This window comes from Antechinus flavipes, chromosome 2, assembly GCF_016432865.1.
Source record: "Antechinus flavipes isolate AdamAnt ecotype Samford, QLD, Australia chromosome 2, AdamAnt_v2, whole genome shotgun sequence".
Lineage (NCBI taxonomy): Eukaryota > Metazoa > Chordata > Mammalia > Dasyuromorphia > Dasyuridae > Antechinus > Antechinus flavipes.
The window spans coordinates 158508462-158535748 of record NC_067399.1 but is presented as its reverse complement, the minus strand read 5'-3'; the positions used below and the strand labels follow the sequence as shown (position 1 = coordinate 158535748).

Below are 27287 nucleotides of genomic sequence, written 5' to 3'. Positions count from 1 at the left end.
AGAAGAGGTCTCAGAATAGAATCAATCAATCAACAAGCATTTGGGGGACACCCATAGTTAGTGAGCACTACATAGAAGAAAATCTAGTAAAGGAGACAGAATGCAAAGTCAGATGGGTAGTAGGTAGGAAGAGAATCCAAATGTAAAATTATATATCCTTATCAATCTAGCATTTTCATATTTATTTGAATGTGAACTCTGTTGAATATGAAGTGAGGTTCTCTCTCTCTCTCTGTCTCTCTCTGTCTCTCTCTCTCTCTCTCTCTTCCCCTCCAACAGATCCATGCATTTGTAGATTTGGCAATTATATCTATACCTCTATCCAAAACACTGATAAAACTATTGAATGGTACAGGAACAAAGACAGATTTCTGGGGGCCTCCACTAGAGACCTTCCTCTTAGACAATATTGTCAAGATATTATTGCATTGGTGTTCAGTAGCATACAAAATCACTATGTTATTTTCTAATACACTATCAATCTGCCTTATGATAGATATATTAGATTTACCACTGTTTTCTATCTTTAAAAAATAAAAAGAAAACCTCTTAATGTACTGCTGAGTTAATACCCAGGGAGCTGAATACAAGACCATGTCCAGATTTGTGCTAACCATTGAATGGTTCATACGTCTTCAGCCAAAACTGTAACTTAACTAAATTGTGTTATTATATACAAACCAAAAATAACAAAAATGACTTTCTAAGATATGTAATCAGATCTCTCTGATAAAGAAATACATTTGTATCCCTTTTGTTCCCCAAAACCAGTACATTTTCTCCATGAATAATACCTGATGGTGTTGTTTCTAGCAGTATTAGATAAATTAGATAAATAGTATTGTAAAGATAATGTAATGAATTTTTAAAAATTAGAAAGACTAAGTTCTTTATACATGATCACATATAAAAATAAATTGTAGGTATAAAATCAATTGCAGTCTTGAAATCATGCATTTCTAAAAAATTCTTTTTAATTTATTTTCAATAACAAGCATTTTCATAACATAGTATAATGTATTTATTTGTTTTTTTTGCTGAGGCAATTGGGGTTAAGTGACTTGCCCAGGAGCACACTCCTAGGAAGTATTAAGTATCTGAGACCAGATTTGAACTCAGGTCTTCCTGACTTCAGAGCTGGTGCTCTATCTACTGTGCCACCTAGCTGCCCCTATATAGTGTAATTTTAAAATATGATTGTATATATGAAACTGCAAATCTACTATGTACAACTTGCTATTCCTTTCAAATATACATTGTCATGAAAATTTCTTTTCTTTCCCTCTGACTCTAGAGATGGCTGTCAATAGACACAGATAGGTATATATGTGTAAAATTATTCTGTACATACTTCTACTTATCAGTTCTTTTTCTGAACACATATAGCATCTTTCTCCATATGTCCTTTATGCTTTTGCCCAGTTTACCATGTTGCCTGTAATTGTGTTTTCTAGAAGTCTTAGACAACTATTGCTTATTTTCCCTTTCATCAGGAATTTCTGAGTAGCTATCCTTTCTTATTCTATTAGGTACTTTTCTGTATTGTTTTTCCTCTTTGTTATCAATTTATCTTTATAGCCCTTTCTGTGATGTAGTCTTTTCTATCTTTTTTTTCTATTTGCAAGTATTCTTTTACTCTCCTTGGACTATTGCTTGCTGTTTTGTGATAATAGGAGGGGTTTATACTTAGGTCTGACTTTTCACTTAGCCATCTTGCTTTGCTTGTAGTTGCTTTCATATTTCCTATTTTTGTGGTATGGCCCCCTCTCCCCTCCTCATTTAGTTATTTAGTAATTATAAAATTTTTTAGGGATACTTGGTGGCGTCCGGGCTTATTCTCAACCTCCCTCTTGCTTTCTTCACAGATCATATTAGGCCTCTGACCTTCCCCATTCAGTCACCTATTTCTCTAGAATAGTCAATAATCTCTCTCTCTGGTAAGGGTGGAAGTGAGAGTTTGGGTCACTGACCAGAGGAAACTGAGAGGAAACATAGATATTGTAACCATGTGGTGTCTAGAGTTTGAGCCCTGAGAAGCAGACAGAGAGGGAGAAGTAGTAAGGAGTTGTAGACCCCTGATGCAGCTTTTTATTAGCTATTGGTTTTTTTTCCTCCACAGAAATTTCTTTGTGGGGAAATATTTCCTTTTTTAATCTTTCTTTTGTTGTAGTTTTATCACATTATTTGTCACACTTCCTCAAGTTTAGGAAGTATAATATCTATGAAAACTGAAAGTTCACCTTATTTGTTGATTATCCCTTATAGTTTATAAAAATAATATATGTGGATATAATTTTAAATTTTAGATAGCCTACACTATTAAGGAGAGAGAGAATGGAGTAGTGCAAAGAGAGGCAGACTCTATAATTGTGCCAAATAAGACTCATTAAAACTATGGAATAGGTATGAGACCTGGATCTGTGCTGTCTTTGGTTTAGGGAACTTATGAGTGAGGACTACCAATACAAGTTAGCACCTTGTCTTCAGCTCAGTTTTAGAGAATTGTCTAAAACATATAGAGGTTAATTGACATGTCTAAGGTCACACAGTCAACCAATAATTATTTGCCTCAGTTTCCTCATCTGTAAAGTAGGAATAATAATAGTACCTTCCTCCCAGGAAGTTGTGAGGATCAGATGAGTTAGTATTTGTAAAGTGCTTAGCATAGTATCTGACATCAAAATAGGTGCTATGTAAATGCTAACTATGATTATTATTGGTGTTATTATAGCTATAGAGAATCCAGAGTAAAGGAGCAGAGAGGAAATTTAACTTAGTAGAATGTTTTAGTGCATATCTATTTCTTCTAGCAAGAGTTTTGTAGTTCTTTTAAATATTGCATATTGCTGAAGTTAAAGACAAGTCAGGAGTCTTGATAAATTCTTGCAGTTTGTCTGGCTTGAATTTTTCCAAGTTGAGAGCTACCAATGAGAACAAAAGCTTTTGATCTTTGGCAACATGAATGGTAGGAGGACTTATTGGCAGTTTTGTGTGGTTGAGAAATATCAGAGATGTATAGTTGAGATGAACTAATGCCTATTTTTTACTCATCCTTATAAAACAATGTTGCAAAAGCAGCGGGGATTCTAGCTATACCTTCAATCTGTTTTTTATATGGTGTTACTTCTGGCAAAAGAACTGCTTGGTAGCTTTTGAAAGTTCTTTGATCAGCAAGCTAAAAAATAGGGGATTCGTGTGTTTGTTGCTCCAATTTCACTGTGTATTACTATGTCTTTCTGTAAATAAACAATACCTATTGTTAGTTTAGTATCTCTGTGTATTCTAAAGTGACCTGAATGATAAAAGTTTCTCTGCATATGCTAGGTATTGCAAGAGAAACTTATGATCATTGGTCATTTCTGACCAAGTAAGAGCTGATTGGAGGAGAAAACGGAAGACTGAGTCATAATGTAATTGCACTGACATTTCCTCAGCATATTTATAGAGAACTTTAAAGTTGTAGTTATCCCCAACCAACCATGTGAGCTAGTTACTATAGTATCAGGGTCTTTTTGCAAATGAGAAAATTCAGATTTCAAGAAATGAAGCGACTTGCCCAGGGCCACATATCTAGTAAATGATAGAGGTGGTAAACCTAGGTCTTTTCTGATAAGAAGTCAAGCGTTCCATGCCATTAAACAATGGCACAAAGTCATTTAGCTGAAAGAAGTAGTTTTCCCAGTAGGGTTAGTTGCACTGACATTGAACAGGAATTACAGGATATAGAGCCCATGGGACATTGAGAAGGATATGTGGGAAGATTTGGCTTCAAATCAAGTCAACATGCATTAATAAATGACTACTCTTGTGCCAGATAGTGTGATAAGGACAGGGCCTACAAAGAAAGGCAGAAACAGTCCCTGCTCTTAGGAGAACAAAATGCAAACAGCTATCCAAAACCATACATACGAACAACTACACATTCGGGCGAAATCGGAGCGTTCAGAGGGAAGACACTGGCTTTAGGGTAGACCAGAAAGGCCTCCCCCATCCCCTGCAGAAGGTGGAATTTTAACTGAGACTTGAAGGAAGCAGGGAATAGAAATGGAGAAGGAGAGGATGCTAGGTGTGGAGGTGCTCATGAAAATGCATAGAGCCGCAGGTGGAGGAACAACAAGTAGAGCAGCATCCCTGCATCTCCTAGTATATGATGGGGAGCCAAGTAGGAGGAATAAGAAGACTGGAAGGATCATGTAGCTCCCAGGTGCAAGGTGTTCCCCCATTCACTATAGTAATAGTCTGAGGGGTTAACCTGATTGTGGTCATATAACTGGTGTTAGGAGAAGAATTTGAATACAGATCTTCCTGACTTCAAAGCCAAGTAACTAAGATCTTATTGAATTAGAATCACTCCACTTATTGGACAGTTTTTAGCTTTTTTTTTAAAATTATAGCTTTTTATTAACAGTACATATTCATGGGTAATTTTTTGCAATGTTGTCCCTTGCACTCCCTTCTGTTCCGACTTTTCCCTTCCCTCCCTCCACCCCTTCCCCTAGATGGCAGGCAGTTTTATACATGTTAAACATGTTAAAGTATATCCTAGATACAATGTATGTGTGTAGATCTGTACAGTTCTCTTGTTGCACATAGCTTTTATTTTTAATCAGGAACTGTAATTTCATTAATTTGGGGAATTCTATCTTGCATACCACTTGGCAACTCAGCAGTTGTCTAGGATAGCTGCCTAAGATTCAGTAACAAAATATACCACAGGCAAAACTTGAATCCAGGTCTTTTTAGCTGTAAGTCATGCTCTTTGTCTGTTACACAATATATTCAATTAATTACTGGGAACAAAATGGTCAGTAATGTGCATTTTTCTATAGATTGTGCCTAGGACTAGTGAGTCTGACTAGCGCTATCTTCTCATATTTATGTGATTTCATAGATTAATTTTTTTGGTTTAGTTTAGAGATAATGAGGGCCTGAACTAAGGCAACAGCAGTAAGAGTAAGAGTGAAGAAGAATTTGAAGCCTAAGACCTTCCAAAACCACTGACATTATACTTACCTAATATTTTTAGAAGCAGCTCTAACTAATCTTTTCCACTATAACAGAGTTTATCCCAGTTGTTCAATTTTGAGAAATTTGCTTTTTAGCCAATCTGCTCTTTGAACAGATCTCAGGGAAATAGATTGTATGTGTCTTTTTAATCGTTTTAAAATGAATTGTAGCCTGAAAAGGCCCTTAAAGATAGTATAGCACTGTGAGTGAGGAAAAGAAATAAAATAATTTGCCCAAATCACATAGCTAGCTAGCTTATTATTATGTATCACTTGCTTCATTTTATAAAATTGATAAGCCTAAAAGGTTTTGGGATTTTTTTGTCACCAGAAAGCCATGAAAATCAAAAGATCCCTCATGACTATATCCAGCAAGTTCATTGGAGGAATCATCATTGCTATCTAGTTATACAATGTGTCTTTTTTGAAATAAGGAGAAAGTGGAATAAAGTAGGAAAGAAAAAAAAACAAAAAACAAACAAACAATGAATGGGAAAGAAAATGTACAAATAGCTCTATCAGTTATCCTTGAAGAAGTGTGCCGCTACTGCCCTGAGACTTGCTGTTCACACCAAGGAACTCTTGCTAAAGCTTTTCTTTCTTAGTAGTATGTTTTTAGGTAAACAGATTTTCCAGCATAGCTACAAGAGAAATACATTCACTCATACTCTCCTGCTATCCCAGAAAAATGTGCAGAAAGAGCTAATAAAGTTATTTATTGTTCAGACAAAATATATGAATCCCCTAAAAGATCAGGGTTGTGACAGAAATCAAGGAGAAGGGAAAAAGAGAAGTAGCAAAAGGAAGAGAGAGATAGAGAGAAGGAGGGAACAGATACTAAGTAAATAGGTACTTTTTGCCAAAAAGCAAAAAATATGGTTTTTTGTCCATTACTTACTTTTATTCTATAATGTAAATATCTTGATAATAGATTCTGTTCTCTTCCTTTCCCCTATGAGGCTTAGCATATTTCCAGGCAATATAGTAGATTCTTTATAAGTAAATAAACTGAACTGGATTGACTTGAATTACCATTATTCCACTTAGTTTCCATAGGCCTTCTTTTTATCATATATTTTTATGGTGACAGTATATCTATTAGGGATAGTCCCAATTTCAAAAAAAGTATCCTTTTTACATGAGGCTGCCAATATCACAATAGGTCTATTTCCTTTTTTTCATTATTTGCAAAGTTTTTTATTTTCAAAACATTTGCATAGATGGTTTTCAAAATTTATCCTTGCAAAACCTTGTGTTCCAAAATTTTTTCACCTTCTCTTCCCCTCACACCCACCCTAGACAGCAAGTAATCCAATATATGTTAAACATGTGCAATTCTTCTGTACATATTTCCACAGTCATCATGCTGCACAAGAAAAATCAGATCAGGGATAGGGATACAGTAGATAAGGAACCAGTCCTAAAGTCAGGAGGACTTGAGTTCAAATCTGGTCTCATACACTTAGCTGTGTGACCATGGGCAAGTCGCTTAACCGCAAATGCCTCAGCCAAAAAAACAAAAAAGAAGAAAAAAGGGTGGGGGGGAAGGGAAATGAAATCAAAAAGGAAAAAATGAGAAAGAAAACAAAATGCAAGCAAATAACAACAAAAAAAGTGAAAATACTATGGTGTCTATATGTCTCACTCAGTCCCCACAGTCCTTTCTCTGGATGCAGATGGCTCTCTCAATCACAAAATAGTAGATCTATTTTCAAAGATGAGCAGGGGAAAAGGAAAAGAACCTATTATATTCTAAAATATTTATAATAGCTTTCTTTGTGGTGACAAAGAACTGGAAATTGCAGGAATGCCCATCAATCAGGGAACAATAGTGGTATATAATTGCCATGGAATGTTACTGTGCTGTAAGAAATGATGAGCTCCATGATTTTAGAAAAACAGAGACTTGCATGAAATAATCAAGAGCAAAATGAGCAGAACATGGAGAAATATTTTCTCTTATATTTGAACATCTAAGTCATTTTAACTATTATAAATACCAAAATTAACCATAAAGCATGCATGAAGAAAGACATTACCTGAATTCAGAGGAAGAACTGATAAATAGAAGTATGTATAGAATGATTTTACATATGCTTACATATTTATGTCTAATGATAGTCTTCTCTGGGGAGGGGGAGAGAAAAAAGTTACATAATTTTATTTTATATTTTAAAATAATAGCCAGTTATACATGACAGATTTGTGGTTTCATGTACAATCATCATTTTTCTATTCTACTGTTATTAAAGTGTTTCTTTTATTTCTTAAGTTGGTAATAAAACTTAAAAATAAATGAGGCTTTGCAAAAATAATAAATTTCAGTCATCAAACCATGTTCCTGATTTTGGGGGTCACCCTAACCATTTTTCTCTGTTTTCAATTATTCAACTCTTATTATCTTCCTTGACTTAAAACTACTGGGACTAAGGTCAGAAGTATTCCAATCTCCTTTATCTATTGACTTTAAAGAGTCTATTTTTCCTTTTTTGAAAACTTTTTTGGTATCTTTCTGTGAAAGGTATCATTATTTTTCTAGATTCCCTAATTTGTAGCTTCAGTATTATCTTGGATTCTTCACTTTCCCTCACATGACATATCCAATTAATTGTTAATTCTTGTCAAATCTGCCATTACAACATTATGTGCTTGAATCTCATCCCTTTTCATCACTCTTACTCTTACTGCTGTTGCCTTAGTTCAGGCCCTCATTATCTCTAAACTAAATTATTGTAACAGTCTCCAAATCAGTTTTCTTGTTTCTGATTTCTCTAATCAATTCTATATATTGTTGCTAAAGTAATTTTCCTTAAGTGCAACTATGACCATATTAATCACTGTTCAATCAACTCCACTGGATTCCTATTGCCTCTGGGATAAAATAGAAACACATCTGTTTAGCTTTTAAGGGTCCCAAATAGAATAACCTCAATGTAGCTGTCCAAGATCACTGCATAGTATTCTTCCTCTCACACTCTGAGATGTAACCCAAACTAGACTTCTCCCTATTCTTTATATGTGATTTCCACTCTCCAGTTCATTGCTTTTACTCCAATCTTTCCCCATGCTTGGAATGTATTTCTTCCTTAGGTCTCCGTTAAGATGCATTTCAAGCACCATGGTCTCAGGAATTCTTAACTTATTCCCTGCAAATGTTAGTGCCTACCCTCCTAAAATACTTGGTATTTAACTATTATTCCTTATGTGTCTTTTCTTCTCTTTATATGTGTGGTATGTTTTTTTTTTTTTTTTATATGTGCTTATTTCCTCTATTGGAATGTAAGTAGAGATTGTCTCATTCTTTGTAATTGCCTCTCAGTGACTAATATAGTCCCTGACACATAATAGATGCTTAATAGATACATATTAATTGATGATCGAGAGTGGGACTTGAAATGAAAAAACCTAGATTCAAATCTCACTTCACACATTTACCTGGAATACAGTTATAGACAGGACATTTTCCTTTTCTCAGCTTTAATTTGCTCTTCTGTAAAATGTGGATAATAATATTTATAATACATAACTCAGAATTGTGTGGAGAAAGAACTTTTCAAAACGTAAAGTACTTTTAAAATGTGATTTATTATTATTGTACAATCAGAGGCTCTCTATTGCACATGCCCTTCTCTCACAAAAACTGCCCTAGGTTAAGAATATTCTGTGTAGCTAAATCCATTTAAAACAGTTCATAAGGCCTCCATGTGTTTTTATTTTAGTAATCAATCAGAAGGTACAATTACTTTTTTAAAGCACTTAATAATATAATAAGAAAAGTAGCATGAACTTTTATATTTGCTAACAAAGTACACCATCAGTAGAAAAATTGAACCTGCATGGAGACTACATGTTAAGGTCAAATAAATAGGAAAAACATGTGGTATAACCTCCCCACATGTCTCCCCACAATGATGTCTTTGCTATCTTTACTCTCCATTGAACTGTACTTAATGCTGTCACCTCTTGGACTTCTGCTATAGTTTTCATTTGAGTTGCTACCTTTCAGGGCCACCTGCTGGCCTTTTTGATCCTGCTTCCTAGGGTGCCATAACTAGAATGCCTCTTCTTGAAAATAGCACTTCAGGATCTCTTCGATAAAGAGATCTAATTCAGTTTCAATTGATCAAGGATGGACAGAAGCAGCTACACCCAAAGAAAGAACACTGGGAAATGAATATAAACTGCTTGCATTTTTGCTTTTCTTCCTGGTTAATTTTATCTACTGAATCCAATTCTCTCTGTGCAACAAGAGAACTGTTAGGTTCTGCAAACATATATTGTATCTAGGATATACTGTAACCTATTTAACATGTATAAGACTGCTTGCCATCTGGGGGAGGGGGTGGAGGGAGGGAGGGAGGAGAAAAATCGGAAAAGAAGTGAGTGCAAGGGATAATGTTGTAAAAAAAATTACTCTGACATGGATTCTGTCAATAAAAAGTTATTTAAAAATAAAAAATTAAAAAAAAAAGAAAATAGCACTTCAATCATTTATAAAACAGCATATCTAGCTAAAAGGCCTTCTTTTATTATAAATGAGGAAATTTTAAGCAGTTAAGTGATGTGCCAAAGGTCACAATCCAATTAGAAGATTAAAACTCAGAACATCTAACTTCTAGTCTAATCTTCTTTCCATTTTACCATACTCTTCTCAACACTCTATTGTTGTATATGATCAAATATAAAATTAATAGTACATATAATCTTCATTTATCTCTTTTTGAGATCTAGAACTTTTTCTTCTAAAGGAATTACATTATTCTAATCAGAGGTTTTCCTTCTAAAACTAATAGACTAAAGAAACAGCTAATAAGTAAATGAATTCCTGTAGAATGAGTTCATCCTGGCAATTAGCACAGTAGTATGATAAACTACACCAAGTCAACTTATATCACAAGATATGTAGATAGGGTTTTTAAAAAATCTCTTTTAATATGTATATTATTGAAACATAAGAGCAATAGAAATGAAATAAGTAAATAAGAGCATAAATGAGAATTGTGATGAGAAATTAATGAGAAATAAGAAATAAGATCAGAAGAAATTAATTTTATCTTCTTTCTGTACCATACAATGGATAAGCTTTCAAACTATATATTTCAGTGCATGAGTGGATAGTTAGGACATTTTACTTTTAATTTCCTCTTCTGTAAAATATGGATGACAATACTTATAATAGATAACTCAGAATTGGTGTGGAGAAAGAATTTTGCAAAACATTAAGTACTTTTAAAATGTGAATTATTATTATTGCGGAGCAGATTGCAGTCTATTCATACTTATTCATACTTTCTACCTATTCATATCTATTCATACCTGTGTGATTCTTGTCTCTGTCTTTCCATAAATCCTTCCTAATCCATCTACCCAGTGTATGAAAATCTTTCTGTAGGATTTTTTCTCACACGAGTACCAGTACAATATTGAGGATTTCCATTTGTTACCCTTTGCTCTCACCAGATTTCTGGCTCACTTCCTTTTCTGATCTTTGTATATTTTCTGAATGATATCCTGTACTCCATTTACACATAAGCCATCCATCACTGGAAATAAGCTTGTCTCCTTTCGCTCACCATATGCTTTTTCATTCCCCTTTTGAGTCACCTTCATTTTTGATCTGTTGGTGATTATGGTACTCCATGATTCATGACCATATAGTATTCACTAGGGTATATTGCTGTTTAAAAGGTGAATTTTGGAGTCATGATACAATATGTGAAGATATGGCTTCACAAATGCAGGTTTTCAGGATTTGCTCCAATTCATCATGCATTTGCAGTGCTTTTCCTAGACATATTTACTAATGCTACTTCAATGAACTGTCCCATTCAGCTGTACAATATAATCTACAATGCCAATAAGAATTTTTCACTCTTTTTTTTCTAGTATAAATTTTAGACCAATTTTATTTTTAAAAACTATAAAGTAAAAGTTTTATTAAACTTAACATTGAATATCAAAGTAACCATGAGCGCTTACTTATGCATTTAAAATTATTTTTTTAATATATAAATTATCATAATTTGTCTATAACTTCCTCCAGTTCATTAGAATTCTTTGTACTTTTATTGTTTTCTCATAGTTAATGTATATGTTGAATTCTTCTGTTTTTTTAATTTTTGCAAAATTTTATAAACTTGTTTCTATATTTCCTTGTACTCCTTATTCTTAGAAGTCATATCACATTATAATGTCATGATATTAATGTATCCCAGAGTTTTTTTTTAAGCTATTTCCCTATTATTACATATTTAGGATTTTTTTCAGTTAAAAAGTAATATTATTGTGAAATTTTCTGAACAAATTGCTCTTTTTTGTTTGTTTTTTATAACACTCATTGTATCTCTCCAACTATGAAATTATTAGGTGGCCACTCTTTTTAAAATGGTCAAGGATCTACCTTATTGATCTTTAAAACTCTTGAATTTGATCCATTGCCCACAAATAAGTATATCTGGAAGAATGTAGCTTCTATAATGACTCTTTTTATTTTTTTTAGGATATTGATTTGCTCCCTAGGCTGCATAATTTTTGAGACCCATTCACACACATACAAAAAACCTCCCACGATATTTGCTGTAAAATATTTATACTTGATCCTTATTCTTGGATATATATATATATTTCCTTCTTGCTTTCTTATTTAACCTATCTAGAATAGAAACAACTTTTGATTGAATGCCCTTTCTATACTTTGTGAAAGCATGACCTTTTCTTCTCTGTGTGCACATACCATAAGTTATTTTATTACTAAGAAAAATATCTTCTCTAAAAGACAGAATTGTGTAGAAAGGAATAACCTGTGTATCATTTTAATTGGAGCAGCCTGCAGCTATTCTCAAGTATATTATTCATGGGTGAAGACATTCACCAAAGCTGTAGAACAAATCAACAGATTGATGGAAGAAATGAGTACTTATTTCATAAGGTAATATTTCTTTCATCAGCAAAGAAATAAAATTGGATTTCCACCACCACCTTCTAAATTCTTGTAAAAAGACATTATTTTGAAGAAACAGAATGCTATTAATATTTTATGCAGTCATCTATTCCATTTTTGAAAGATTAATAATGAGAAATAGATCACAATGTTCATCAATTTCTTCAGACTTTAAAAGAGTACCAATGCATGTGTGTTGCAATCACTTGAATTTATATTACAGAATATTTAATTTAGAAATTATGAAATTTAATATTACAAACAAAATGCTGATTGAGTCAGACCTAATTTATCCTCTCCCTGATTTTTATGATCTTGTACTAATCTTTCAGTGAATGAATTAATGAATGAATCAATCAATGAAAAAGGTTTTTCAGGATTTAATATGTACTAAACAGTGAAAAATAATATATAAAAACAATACAGTTCTTTCTCTCAAGGAGTTTGCATTCTCATAAGAGAATACAGCACATATAGAGTATTTCACCCATGAGAAAAAAGTGAAGAAGCCTCATAAATCCTAGATTGTGACAACAAAGCAGGTGCTAATGATCTCTGATAATAGCATTTCCATTTGAACCATTTGTAATTGCCAGATACTTTACTGGTAGGAAATTTCAGTTCCAGTTTTCAGTAGAAAATACACATATAGAAGTGGTTGCCAGGTCACATCTCCAGAAAGTTGATTGATTCCCTAATGATGGATTTATTTAGGAGCTGAGATAAAGGCAGAGCTGATGGTCTGCAGGGGACAAGAGGTTGTTTCATGGCTTCGGGGTTCAAGGTTCTGGGATGTTTTTCTTTATCAGGTTTGGTGAGAGACATGGTCGATGACCTGGTGAGAGTGGTCACTTTCCATGTGTGTCTCTTTTTCCCCTGCTGCTTCAGCTAGATTACCTTTCCTGGCCTTTCAGGGATTTGCTTGGTATGGATGGCTGGCGCCCCTTCTCCATAAGAGCTGATTCCCTCAATAATGGCCCTGAGGACTGGCCTGCAAGCTGGGTTTGGTGGAGGGTGAAGGGGATAGAAACACTGCTCCCTTCCGTTTCCTCTTCTGTACCTGGTGAATTTTTAAATTTGTGACTGACTTTGTCATAGGAAGTGCTGTGAGAATTATTAGTCATTTTATCTACTTTATGTCTTCATCAATTGTTGATAACAGCGAAATTCTCAAAATCCATGGAAATAACCCAATCCTCAATTACCAGTAAATTTGCGGAAGTAGATCTGCTAGTTCAGAGTCAACAGAGTAAGTCACAGCCACAGGAAATCCTAGGAAAGTCAGGAAGAGGAAGAATGCTCTTCCATTTTGAACATGCAAGAAATTATCCACACCAGAGTTTGAGGTCTTACCCCATGCCCTCCAGTTCTATTCACTTTGCTTTGCTGCTGAGAGCACATTCTGTGTCGCTTACAAAATAATGATCTATGATCTTCATGTTGTGTGATGTATAGTCAAATTAGGAAGCATTTATTAAGCGCCTATTATATGCCAGGTATTATATGTATACAAACATTTATGTGCTTTGGTGATTATAGTTTACATTGTGCTATATTGTATTGGACTACACTGATGTTATTTATATTAAACCAGATTTTTAAGTTATCCAAGATGACCATTTGACCCTTGATCCTTTACTCTGAACTTTCCAAAGACTGATTTATGAAAACCCAATAAGCAATAAGTGGTCTCTGAGAAGCATTTCAATAGACATTGTAAAAGTGAAAATGTGCTATTTGATCAACGACAATCACCATCTAGATACCCTCTTGATTTTTAGGGCAGAACAACCTACCCTCTCAATTCATGGATTTATAAGACTCTGAGTTCTTAGGAAATCTGAGAATAGGTTGCATGTGAAATACTTTTTTCATATTATTGCTTAAAAATTCTTTGGCAATATGAAGAGACAGTTTTCAGATGAAGAAACTGAAACCATTTCTAGTCATGTGAAAAAGTGCTCTAAATCACTATTAATCAGAGAAATACAAATTAAGACAATTTTTGAGATATTACTACATACCTCTCAGATTGGCTAGGATGACAGGATAATGATATACGTTGGAGAAGATGTGGGAAAACTGGGACACTGATACATTGTTGGTGGACCTGTGAACAGATCCAACCATTCTGGAGAACAATTTGGAACTGTGCCCCAAAAAGTTATCAAACTTTGATCCAAGACCCACATGTGCCAAAATGTTTGTGGCAGCCCGTTTTGCAGTGGCAAGAAACTTGAAACTGAGGGGATGCCCATCAATTGGAGAATGGCTGAATAAATTGTGGTATATGAATATTGTGGAATATTATTGTTCTGTAAGAAATGACCAATAGGATGATTTCAGAGAGACCTGGAGAGACTTACATGAACTGATGCTGAGTGAAATGAGCAGAACTAGGAGGTCATTATACACAACAACAAGATTAAATGGTGATCAGTTCTGATGGACATGTCTCTCCTCAACAATGAGATGATTCAGAGATTGATTCCAATGGTCTTATGATGTAGAGAGCCATCTACACCCAGAGAGAAGATGGTGGGAGCTGAGAATGGATCACAACATAGTGTTTTCACTCTTTTTGTTGTGGTTTGCTTGAATTTTATTTTCTTTCTCATTTTTTTTTAAATTTTTGATTTGGTTTTTCTTGTGCAGCAAGATAATTGTATAAATATGTATGCCTGTATTGGAGTTAAATATATTTTTACCATGTTTAACATATATTGAATTACATGCCATCTAGGGGAGAGGGTGAGGAGAAGGGGGAGAAAAATTGGAACAAAAGATTTTTCAAGGGTCACTGTTGAAAAATTATCTTTGCATATGTTTTGAAATAAAAAAAAACTTCAATAAAAAATCTTTCAGCAAAAACCAACAACAAAAATGATTTAGTATCACTATACTTCTGGTTTCGGCCCATCACAAATGATTTAGTTATTAGAAGTATTGACATGGCATGGCATATAGCAAGACCACAATATAGATGATATATTAAATATTTTGTTTTATTTTAATTTTATGTTTTGGTGAGGCAATTGGAGTTCAGTGACTTGCCCTAGAGTCAAACAGCTAGGAAGTGTTAAGAGGCTGGATTTGAACTCAGTTTCTCCTGCCTCCAAAACCAGTGATCTAGCAGCCTTCAATGTTAAATGTTTTAGAGAAGAAGGAAGAATGAGAGAAGTGGGAAAATACCATTTCTAGTAATAATGATAATAGACATTTATATGATACTTTAAGATTTGCAAAAGTATTTTCTGCTACATTATCTCACTTGAATTTCATAGTGATTCTGTTATGAAGTAGTATAAATATTGTTATCATCTATTTTTATGGTTCAAAAACTGAGATTTAGAGAAGTTGTCACAAAACGAGAGGCATATTTGGAACCTGGGTGTTCCCGACTACAAGTTTAGAATTCTATGCACTAGATCATGATCCCTCTAAGAGATTTATATGAATAATTATACAAGAGATTTTTAAAAGGGTCTTGGTAATCAATGAATCATAAAATATGGATAGCACAGTTACTATATTGATACCAACAAAATGTTAAAAGCCCTAGAGAAAAAAAAAGTCTACCAAGATATGTGGGCTATGTCCCCTCTATAAGATCTTGGGAAGGACAAGCATTGCCCAGGATACACTGATATAAGGAGTATGCACTTTTATTAATTCAGAGCTTGATCTACATAGAAAGAAAAGACAACTTCCCCCTTTCAACTTGAAAATCCATGCTGCATTTTATTTATCTATAAAATGAATACTTTCAACTTTATTTCAAAGTATTATTACTATCTTCTCTGTAGGTTTTTTTTGTTGCAGTTTCTCTAAAGAAAGTTTTTCATGTAGGGAAATGAGATATTAGAGCATATCTCCTTAGAGAGTGAAACTCTCTAATTTAGTTTGCAAAGTAACTTTTACTGGAATAGAGCCGAGTTACTTTTGGTGCTCGTCATCTTTTTAAGTTGCTAAGATTAATATATCTCTTTCTTTCTTTTGGCAAAAGAAAATGATGTGACGTGATACTGGAGACAGCTGAATGTTTACTTTGTCCTTCAAGGCTGTTAACAACACAGTAAGTAGGGCAGTGCAGTCATTACCAAGGTGGAGCAATGGGGTCCTTAGACTAGCTCTCAAAATTTGTTGCATTGTGGGCAAACAAGCCCAATTAGCATTCTTGGCAATAATAAAATGAAGTAACCTCAATGGCTGTTAAATTTCTTGGGCATAAGCAGAAACCACCCAGGCACTTTTGTAAAGTATAAAAGCATCTGACTGAGAAAGGGTACCAGAGTGCCAAGATTAATTCACGGGGCTGTCTGCCATGCATTTCAACTGGGATTGGCCTAATACCCAATCCCTGATTTCATTTTCCTCATTTGCCCTCTAATCTGGTCTCAATAACAAGAACCCACTCCCCCATCCTACTGCTCAGAAGAGAAACATTACGGATCTGTTGCTGAAATCTTTGAATAAGATTTGCCATCCAATGAAGAATGAAAATTTTAACGCTTTTGAGTTATTAATCAAGATCCTATCATTGACTCAGTCAAGTATTATGAACCTTTTGATTTTTACATACCTTTTAATTTGCTGTGCCTCAGTATTCCCATTGATACAACTTTACAAATTTGGCCCAACTTTTGAGACTTAAATAATTCCTGAATGTAAGATCTTATTGTTGTTCAAGCACTTTGGTTATGTCTGACTCTTTGTGACCTCATTTAGAGTTTTCTTAGCAGAAATAGCTGAGAAATTTGTCCTTCTCCAGTTCATTTTACAGGATTAAGTGACTTGCCCAAGATCACACAACTATTATGTGACCTAAGCCACATTTGCTCTCAGGAAGAAGGGCCTTCCTGACACCAGGCCCTATTCTGCTACTTTAGCTGCTAATGAAATATATCACACACATGATTTTCAAGTCTTTTTAAGGGCTTGTTTTGTCAGAGTGATACTATATGTGTGACATCACGTTTCTGAAAAATTAAAATTATGGACAAACCCAAGGTCAAAAGAGTGAGTTCATATTATATTTTTCTCCTCATCAAAAAGGAGTCAATCCGTGAATAAATATTTATTAAGCACCTACTACATTTCAGGAACTATGCCTGTTGCTAGGAATATAAAGAAAGGGGAAAAAAAGCATTTCCTCAGGATCCTACGCAGGAGTGTTGTTTGAAGGAGAATAGGGATTGATGGGAGAAGAAAGATAAGTCACAAAGATAAATTGGAAATAACCAACAGGGAAAACATTAGCATTGGGGATAATGAGAAAGGATTTATCATGGAAAATGAACCGCCCAAATACTGCCAATACTTTTAACTGCCAAAGTATCCACCTAAATATATGTATGATTTGCCAAGAATTATACAGGATGAGACAGATGAATAGGTGGCTATTAACATCATTGAAAGGAATATCACTGTTGATGAAATCATGAATCCATTGAAGTATCTCATCATTGTCATTACCACTTCTATCACTTTCCCCCATCATCACTGCCATTATTTTGCTTCCAGGATCAATTCTACTCCATCCTTATGGATATTTATTTTATACTTTGGACAGATTCTACTCAACATTATTTTCCAAGAACACATATTTCAGAATCACATGATTTCTGAAATTCTGAAATTCCTGAATTTTGAAGTAGTAGAAATCTCAGAAACCACGTAGTGAAGCTCATATCTTAAAGAAGAAAAAAAAGAAAGAAAGAAAAAGGTTACCTATAAAATTTTCCTGAGTGGTGGCCATCCCATTTTTGCTTAAAGGCTTCAAATGAGAAGGAATCCACCACATTCTAAGGAATCCCATTCCACTTTTATCTAATTATTAGACAAGGCTTAGCAGGTTTTTTTTTTTTAACCTATATCTCTTTGAAACATCTTCCTATTGCTCTCATTTCTGCCTTTTGGGGACACACAGAACAAATCTTCTATGTGATTACCCTCTTCTTTTCTCCAGGTTAGATATGCCTGTTTCCTTCAAATGATATTCATATTATATCAACTCAGATCCTTTGCCATCCTTATCACTTTCTCTGGCAACCTTATCAGATATCAATGTTGTTCTCAAACAAAATCTTGCAAGTATGGTCTGATCAAGGCACATGGGATTATCATTTTTTTATTCCTGAATTCTAAGTCTGTCTTAGTCAGAATCAGTCGTAATATCCTTCAAAACCATTTTTTGTAAGAGGTAGTCTTCTGATGATCTTTTGGTGATAGAGCTTGTTAATTTCTAGTCATTTGTAACTTTACATTAGTACAAGCATATGCTCAATAAATCAAGGATTCATGCAAAGTCTGGAAGTTCACATAGTTACTGGCAGCTATGTAGGAAAAGGATATCCTATTGTTTATCTTGTGTGTATGGCCATCTGTTTCAGAAATGCTGTTTTTTGTTTGAACTGACATTTTCTTTGTCTTGTTTTTTATTTCAATTTTAACTTATTTATTTGAGTAAATGAAATCAGAAACAGTTACAGATACTACCAAAGTAAGAAATGTATTCTTAGAATCTAAAAAATAAGACAATGGTCATTAAAATAATGACTATCAAGATCTTTTCACATTTAAACATTTAGGAATTTATTAGGAATGCTCATTTAAAACAAGAAAGGAACATAAACTAATGGGATGGGAAAAAACTCTCTTAAATTTTTCAGGATCCTAAGCAGAAGTGTTGTTTGAAGGAGAGCAGGGATTGATGGGACAAAAAAGACAAGTCACAAATATGGTGATGGCATTTCACCAAGGCATTGATTTTTAGAGCAGTGCCAAGAGAACCTGGACTGAATAGAGCAAGGGAGCTAAAATTATCTGAGTGTGTTGTGCTATATAGAAGTAGGAATACAGAATAAGAGCAGAGATATATGCAAATGATGCCTTCATCCAAGCCCCAGTTGTATTCAAACTACTGGGATTTCCCCTATTGGTATTATAAATTTGTTTATACAGAGATGGGAAAAATTTGTGGGAAGGGACCAAGAAAATATCTTTTTCTCTGTTAATAGGCTCAGAGGTGAATAACTTGTGTGGATTGTAATGAGTGTAGTCAATGGTCAAATGTCTATTGAAAACCTTGATTTCTTGTAGGTGAACTCAATATTCTAAAACATCAACTAAATCTTGATGACAATGAGAGGGGGAAGGAGGGAAATGGAAAATAAGAAGCAAAGAGAGGAAAAGAAAAGAGAGACAAGAAGGATAGGATGAATGCTAGACATACCAAAGTTACTAGAAAGAGAATTCCTGAAATTGAATTTAGTTTGACTTCCCAAAGTAGTATTGGTATTCTATTTGATCCTTGGGTTATAGTTAGAATTGTAAGCTCCTTGAAGATCTAGATCATCTGGCAAGTATATGAAAAAGAATGGAATGTCTTCTACAACACAAATGTCAAACACAAGGAGCCCACAACACTCTTGAGTGCAGCCTGAACAAGAATAAAATGTAGTTCCTTTCTAATTTTGATGTATTAGTAATTGTTGTCCAGTCATTCAGTCATGTCTGACTCTTTGGGGTTTTCTTAGCAATGATATTGGGATGGTGTGCCATTTCCTTCTCCAGATCATTTTACAGAAGAGGAAATTGAGGCAAATAGTGTTAAATATTTTATCCAGGGTCACAAAGATATTAATTTTTTTTATCTGTATCAGTAAACATGTGGTTTCTTTTTTTTCCACTTAATAGTATTTTTTTCTAATTACACGTAAAGATAGTTTTCAATATTTATTTTTGTAAGATTCTGAATTTCAGATTTTTTTCTCTCCTTCCCTTCTTTCCCTGACCTCTTCCCAAGACACCAAGCAGTCTGTTATAGGTTATACATGTACAATTGTTTTGAATAAGTTTCCATATCAGTCATGTGAAAGAAAAATCAAAACAAAAGGGAAAGACCATGGGAAGGAAAAAAGGGTATCTATTAGAATTGTCTGGGGTCATTGCCTTACTGAGAAGAGCCAAGTCTATCATAGTGGATCATCACCCAATTTTCTTGTTACTGTATCCACTGTTCTCCTGATTCTGAACACTTCACTCAGCATCAGTTCATGTAAGTCTTTCCAGGCTTTTCTGAAATCAGCCTGCTCATCATTTCTTATAGAACAATAATATTCCATTACATTCATTTACCATAATTTATTCTGCCATTTCTTAATTAATGGATATCTACTCAATGTCTAATTCCCTGCCACCATAAAAAGAGCTGCTACAAACATTTTTGCATTTCTATTTGGATTTGATACTACTGTTTCTACAGTATACCTGACAAGAGGTCAATGAGCTTTTACCTGAACACCATCAGTGACTGGGAACCTAGTTCTTCTTAAGGCAACCCACTGCATTTTTTCATAGACACAGTTAGTTGCTGGGAATTTTTTCCTAATGTCAAACTTAAATTGCTCCCCTTTCAGTCTGTCTTTCTCCTAGTTCTGCACTTTGGGGTCAAACAGTTAGTCAATAAACACTTATTAAGTGCTTCTTGGGTGCCAGGAATTGTGCTAAGCACCAGAAATATGAAGAAAGGCAAAAACAGCTCCTGCTCTCAAATAACTGATAATGGACCAAGCAGAAAAAATCTGATCCCTCTTCCCCATGGAAACCCTTCATATACTTGTAAGCAGTGGGTATCTGGTTCTGCTGTTCCCCCTTCCCATTGCCTGCCAAATCTTCCCTTCTACGAGCCAAATTCAGTCAGTCTATATATGGTATGATATAAATTCAACACCTTAACATTTTGGTTGTCTTCTCTGGAAAGTCTCCAGCTTGTACATATGCTTTCTAAAAGTTATTACCCATAGCTGAACTCTAATTGGGATATGACTAGAACAGAGTGCTGCAGGCTGTCCCTTCCCTATTTCTGTACATCATTATCCTTTCTGTAGTATAAGTATTGAGTTTCCTGGCTGCCATATCACACCATTAATTCATGTTGACCTTGCTGCCCACTAAACCTTGAAATATTTTTTTCAAATGAACTGCTGTCTAGACAGGCCTCCCCCAATTCACACTTGGGAAGTTGGCTTTATACAAAAAAAGACAATGTAGTTATTTCTTAAAATATTGTACTACGGAGCTCAATATTCAGAGAGGATTTATCAACAAGAATGGAATTAGGGAAATTCCTAATTCTTCAAAGCTAATGCCAGATTTTATAGCTACTTTTCAATTTATCAGCAAAAAAACCTTTGGACTTTTTTGAAAGCTATCTATTTCAAGCAGTAAATAAATAAGGAACAGGATAACCTAAGAACCAAGTATATCTTTTCTTGAATCTACCATTTTTTTCTCTCTTTCCCTCCCCAATTACAAAGAGGATAAATGTAACTTTTTCCTGGCTTTCTACTCAGTTTCTGTCTTTGTAGCCTATTTTTGGTTGTCAATCACAGGAGGAAATACTCTAAATGCCAGAGCAATGCACAGGATAAGATTGACCCTTATTGCTGAAAAGAAATGAAATGTTGTTCTGAGAAAAACTTAAAGCCTCTCCCAGAGGAAACACAGGATCACAGGTCCAGAGCAAGAAGGGATCTTAACCCCTTCCCACTCTTTCATTAAAGATGAGAAAACTGAAGCATCGATGGAATATCTAACCATGATCAGACAGGGATCACACAGTAGTAAGTTTTTGAGAAAATCTTGACTTCCGAGATAGCTAGGATAGAGCATTGAACCTGGAGTCAGAAAAACCTGAATTCAAACCTGGCCTAAGACACTTAATAGCTGTGTGACTCTCAACAAGTTACTTAACCCTGTTTGCCTCAGTTTCCTCATCAGCTGGAGGAGCTGGAGGAGGAAATGGCAGACTGTCCAATATCTCTACCAGTAAAACCCAAAAAAAGGGTCAGAAAGAGGCAGACATGACTGAAAACAACTGAACAACAACAATCCTGACTTCCTGGGGGAAGATCACTTTATTCTTGGATACTCCAAATTCTATTTGCAGAAAGATTTATATTCAAGGCTGCACTTTAAACCTAGAGATCATGATAGGTTCCCTAGGGAAAGCAGAAGACCATAGAATAGGAGAGAGAAGTTATCTTAACTGTTTATAGGTGCTGGTAGGTGTTTTTTGCAATGTTTATTGAGTTAAATAAAACACATTCTGTTCACTATTTGACAAAAATTTCTGGGAAAATCGGAAATTAGTATGTCAGAAACTAGGCAGAAACCTACACCCAGCACCGTATACCAAAATAAGGTTAAAATGGGTTCATGATCTAGACATAAAGAATGAGATTATAAATAAATTAGAAGAACATAGGATAGTTTACCTCTCAGACCTGTGGAGAAGGAAGGAATTTGTGACCAAAGAAGAACTAGAGACCATTATTGATTGGTTACAAAATAGATAATTTTGATTATATTAAGTTAAAAAGTTTTTGTACAATCAAAACTAATGTAGACAAGATTAGAAAGGAAGCAATAAACTGGGAAAACACTTTTACACACAAAGGATCTTATAAAGACCTCATTTCTAAAATATATAGAGAGTTGACTCAAATTTATAATAGTTCAAGCTTTGTTAGCTTGTGTAGGTGATTTAGGAAGTGAGGGCCCTTATCCTTTCTATTTGCCACCTTTCTATTGTGCCTTTGTTCCTCACTTCCACTTCCCATCTCAGTTTCATTGGATACCGAGGTTCTTTCAGTGCATTCTACAAGAGGCATTTTTCCAGTTTCTTCGATTGTGCTTTTTCCCTGTGAAATCACTTTATATTTTTTTTCTACATATATTTTGCATATATTTATGTTTCTTTTTTGCTCTGTATTCCCAGCACCTAGGATAGTGCCTAACATACATAATAGACACTCAGCAAAAGCTGATTGAATTCAATTACATTGAACTTTTTATTTATTAATTGATTGGTTTAGTGAAGACCTAGGCTTGAGCTGAATTCCTGTACTCCCAGGGGAAACTTCAGGTGGAAGCATAAGCAAAAATTATTTAGTAAACAATTCCCAATTTTCAACCCTGCTTATGTGAGCCCAGAACTTCAAGAAAAGGCCACATGTTAACTAAGTTTTAGGAAAAATTTTGGCAGATTTTCTCAGGTTTTCTTATGGGAAAATATAGTTTATATAATACCATTGTTTGTATTGATGATTCCTTAAAATGATTGAATAACTATAGACACAAAGAGTAGTCATTAATTTTTTGATATAGACTTGGAAGGAGGTCTTTAGTGAGGTGATTCAGTGATCACTCCTTGGGCTTTTTTGACTGAATCTTTTTTAAAGGTGTCAAAGGCACACTCAATTTAGTTTGTAAATAGCATAAAACTGGAAGAGAAGGCTAGTACAATTTATGATAGCATCCAAAAGAATATTGATGAACTAGAACCTAGGTTCTTAACTTGAATGCATGAACTTACTTTTTTAAATACATTTTGATAACTATATTCCAATATAACTGGTTTCTTTTATAATGCTATTTATTACTTGTACTTAAAAACAATATTCTGAGATGGAAACCATAGATTTCACCAAACTCCCAGAGGAATTCATAAAGAAAATAAGTTAAGAATCCCTGATCTAGAATGCTGAGTCAAAGATAATAAGATGAAATTTAGTAGAGATAAATTTAAAATCTTACAGTTTTAGGTGGATACCTGATAATGAGTGTTTCTCAGGTTATTAAACTGAATCAAATTGAGCCAAAAGGAACATAATAATCTCCTTCACTACTCTCATTACTACTCTTATCAACATGGGGATGACTGTTAAATCAATTGTTTTAAAAAATCTCTAGTGAAAATCTTTGGATAGAAGCAAACTCTATAAATTGCAGGATTAGTCCTTTGTATAGTTCTTGCACATGGAAGATATTCTAATAAATCTTTGCCAGTGATGACTGTTATACATAGTAAATGTGACAGAGAAGCACATAAAGATCTAAGTAAAACAGGTTTCCAGCTAGTGTAGTCACTGTTGAGCTAATCCAAACGGACATCATCAAGTTAACTGGCAGTTCTTAACTTTTATACTTGTCTTTATTTACAAGTTTTAATTTCTAATCTTCTTTTCATGGCTCATAGACTGGTTGATGGGCCTAGAAGTTCATTCATCTTTGTATCCCCCACGGTGCTTTGCATATGGTACATGCTCGATAAATATTTGTTGAATGAATAATTGTTGCCAAGGCAATGGAGCTTCTAATGAATTATGACAAAGTAATTATACTGATTTAGCTTTTCCCAGCAGGGAAGCTAGATCTAAATTTGATAATTTAACCTTCTCAAGGTCAGGAATACATTACCATTCCCCAGAGAAATTGTACTTTGTTGAGAAACTAGATTGAAACTTAAAGCTAATTAGCATTGTTCTTAGGAACACAACTACTTTTAAAGGAAACAACCAGGTTTAAACAAAAGCATTGAATGGAATCGGTTGTTGTGCACCCAGGTTGTTACTAAAATATAGGTGTTGTGGAAAAGTACAAGAGCCACAACTTGTAGAGAGCACCAGTCAGGGCAATGGGTCTTTTTTACATCTGGTTTTAAAGTATTTACCTAAGCTGAAGTTAATAATGTCTTGGAATTGAAACCTGGAAGATCCTAGCTCAGATTTTTCCTTTGAGCCAATTACATATCTGAACCTTAGGTAGTACCCCAAAACTATATTATAGATTAGCATGATTTTATTGACCTAAAATGGACTATACCTGCCTTACACTTAGAATAAATCTTGAAATTGTTTTAACCTAAAGGTAAGACTCATTTTAGTTCAGCTTCTTATGTATCAGTGAAGTGTTAGCTGTTGTGACATCCTTTTAAATTGTTGGGGGGGGGTCAGTTATTTCTTCTATATTAACAAGTAAAAATTTCTTTGATTTCCCCCTCACCCCCACCCAGAACTGGCCAGAACTGTTGTTTCATTGGTAGGAGGAAATGCCCTGCCAGTGCTGATCTATACTGCTCTTCAGCTCACAGTTTTAGTTAATTGCCTGAGTACACAAGGTCACATAGTCATGAAGTATCAGAAACAGGAGTTATACACATGTTTTTCTTATTGACTAGTTTTCTAAGATCACGAAACATGAAGGAAAGCAAGATAGTGTAGGGAAAAGAACCCTAGAACCAGGAGTTATTGTTGTTCAGTTTTTTCAATCATGTCTGAATCTCCATGACCCCATTTGGGGTTTTCTTGGCAGAGATACTGGAGTGATTTGCCATATCCTTCTCCACCTTATTTTACAGATGAGGAAACTGAGGCAGATAGGGTTAAGTGACTTATCCAGGATCACACAGTGAATAAGTACCTGAGGCCATGTTTGAACTCAGGAATATGTCTTCCTGACTTCACATTTGATGCTCTATCCACCGTGCCTCCTAGTTGCCATGGTATCAAGAATTCTGGGTTCAAATCCCAACATGGTTACTTACTATCTGAGTGACATCACCTCAGACAAGCCACAAGTTCTGCAGGCTTTAATTTCTTCTCTTAAAATGAGAAAACTGGTCTAGTGCACCTTTAAAATCCCTTTAGTTCAAAATTTATGATTCTATGACTTAATGCCTGTCAATAAGTCCCAAAGCATTTATTAAGTACTTCCTATGTACTAAAAATTGCCCCAGGCTAGAGAGAGGGAGAGAGATTTTAAAATATATATGTTGCTATCCATAATATTTGAATGTTTTTCTTACAAATTCTAGAGTGATTCATATTGAACCATTTCCAAAATTGGAAATATTGCAAATAAAAATAATAACATGATTTATGTGTAGGTATATGATATACCTATTGGCACTGATTTGTTTCTAGTACCTCCAAATATCAAATGATTACAAAGATAATGTAAATAAATCAAAATCTTCTTGGTAAGTTACTGCTTAGAGAGTTAAATCTAGCAATTAGTTCTTAATTCCAGTTTTCTGTGAAGGAGTTTTGTTCCTGAAGATTTTTTTTTTTTACTTATTTGCTGTGCCTATATATATATATATATAGGCACAGCAAATAAGTATATATATATATATATGGCAGCTAGGTGGTACAAGGGTCCAGTGGATAGAGTACCCAGGTTTAGAATCAGGAAGACTCATCTTACTGAAATAAAATTACAATGTTGATTTTTATAAAACTACTTCACGGATCCCAGGCTAAGGACCCTTTCATTTGATTTGGAGTTGGGGAGAGGGGGGAGAGGAGGGAAAGGGAAGTGGGACGTGTTTCATTAGAGGAAGAAACTATAATGAGTCCTTTCCTGGCAGTCCTAGTGAAAATAGATTTGGTGGAAAAAGGAAAGTAAAGCAAATAGTTAAAATGTTGTTTGGGGACAGTATGTGAATAAAATAGGAAGTCTGCAGAGTCCAGCTGTATTTCTATAGAATTTTCCATAAACAAATAAGAACTACTATAAAGTGGAAGAAAAAAGAAAAAACCCCGGAAGACCAATTAACCTAAATGGAAGAGAGCAGGGAAAACATTTCTTGTGTCCTTTCTCTGATATAAAGAACCATTTGAGAGTTTGTTTTTTCAACCTGGGAGGGTACATTCAAACTCTCTAAGGAGGAACTTTGTTCCGTTTTGCTTGGAGGGTGGTTATAAAAATTTAGAAGAATAGATATAGTCAGTATGTAGTGCTGACTATAACTTCCTATGTTTCTCTGGAAGTGGGATAAAAAGTGTGTTTTGCATGTGAATTTTCCCCAAGCCTCACAAAGCATTTTATGCCTAACTCTGTATGTTACAGACTGGAAAGAACAAAATAAAGTGGGAACTGTACATAAAGAAGAGGCCCTGTCTACTTAACCCTCACTGAAGAAGATAAGAGTGGAATAACTGGCGATAGCTGTTAGGGTATCCAGGATTGTGAGTGCCGAAAACAAGGAAGAGAGATGCAGGAATGAGCAGGTATGTAAGAAACAGATTTATGAAATCAGTTTAATTTTGGTCAAATGCCTGGCTTTTGTGGTGGTCATTATTTACCCATTTGTTGGACTATTTATAAAATGATAGGGAATGTTAATGATATGACTTTTTTATGACAGTATGTCCTTTTCCATGATTTATTTTCACTTTCCAAAAGTTAATTATTAGCATGATCCATTTTTCTCAGTCTTCCTGGAGACCATGTTATTTTTGACATTTCCAAACATAATAGTTTTGCTATTTATTTGTTGATGAGATAGATAGAGAAAAATAATTCAGAAGCCTTAAAAGCATTTTTTTAAAAAATTAGTAAGTTATTTTTGAGAGAGAAGACAATGTAACTGTATTCTATTTGATCGTGGAGAGCAAAACCAGAAACAGTGGGTAGAAATCATAAAGTCGGATTGTGACATGATGCAAATAAAAATTTCCTCCCAATTAGAGCTTCAAAAGCAGAATAAGCTA

At 34.5% G+C, this 27287-nt stretch overlaps 1 protein-coding gene across 1 annotated transcript in view; it reads left to right on the top strand.

Moving 5' to 3' along the window:
• The window catches only part of RIN2 (Ras and Rab interactor 2), a 221019-nt gene that overhangs the window by 22345 nt on the left and 171387 nt on the right, over positions 1-27287 (top strand). The window contains exon 2 of the mRNA XM_051975855.1: positions 26644-26804. The gene's annotated coding sequence lies outside the window, so the exon portion shown is untranslated. The remainder of the gene's footprint in view (positions 1-26643; positions 26805-27287) is intronic.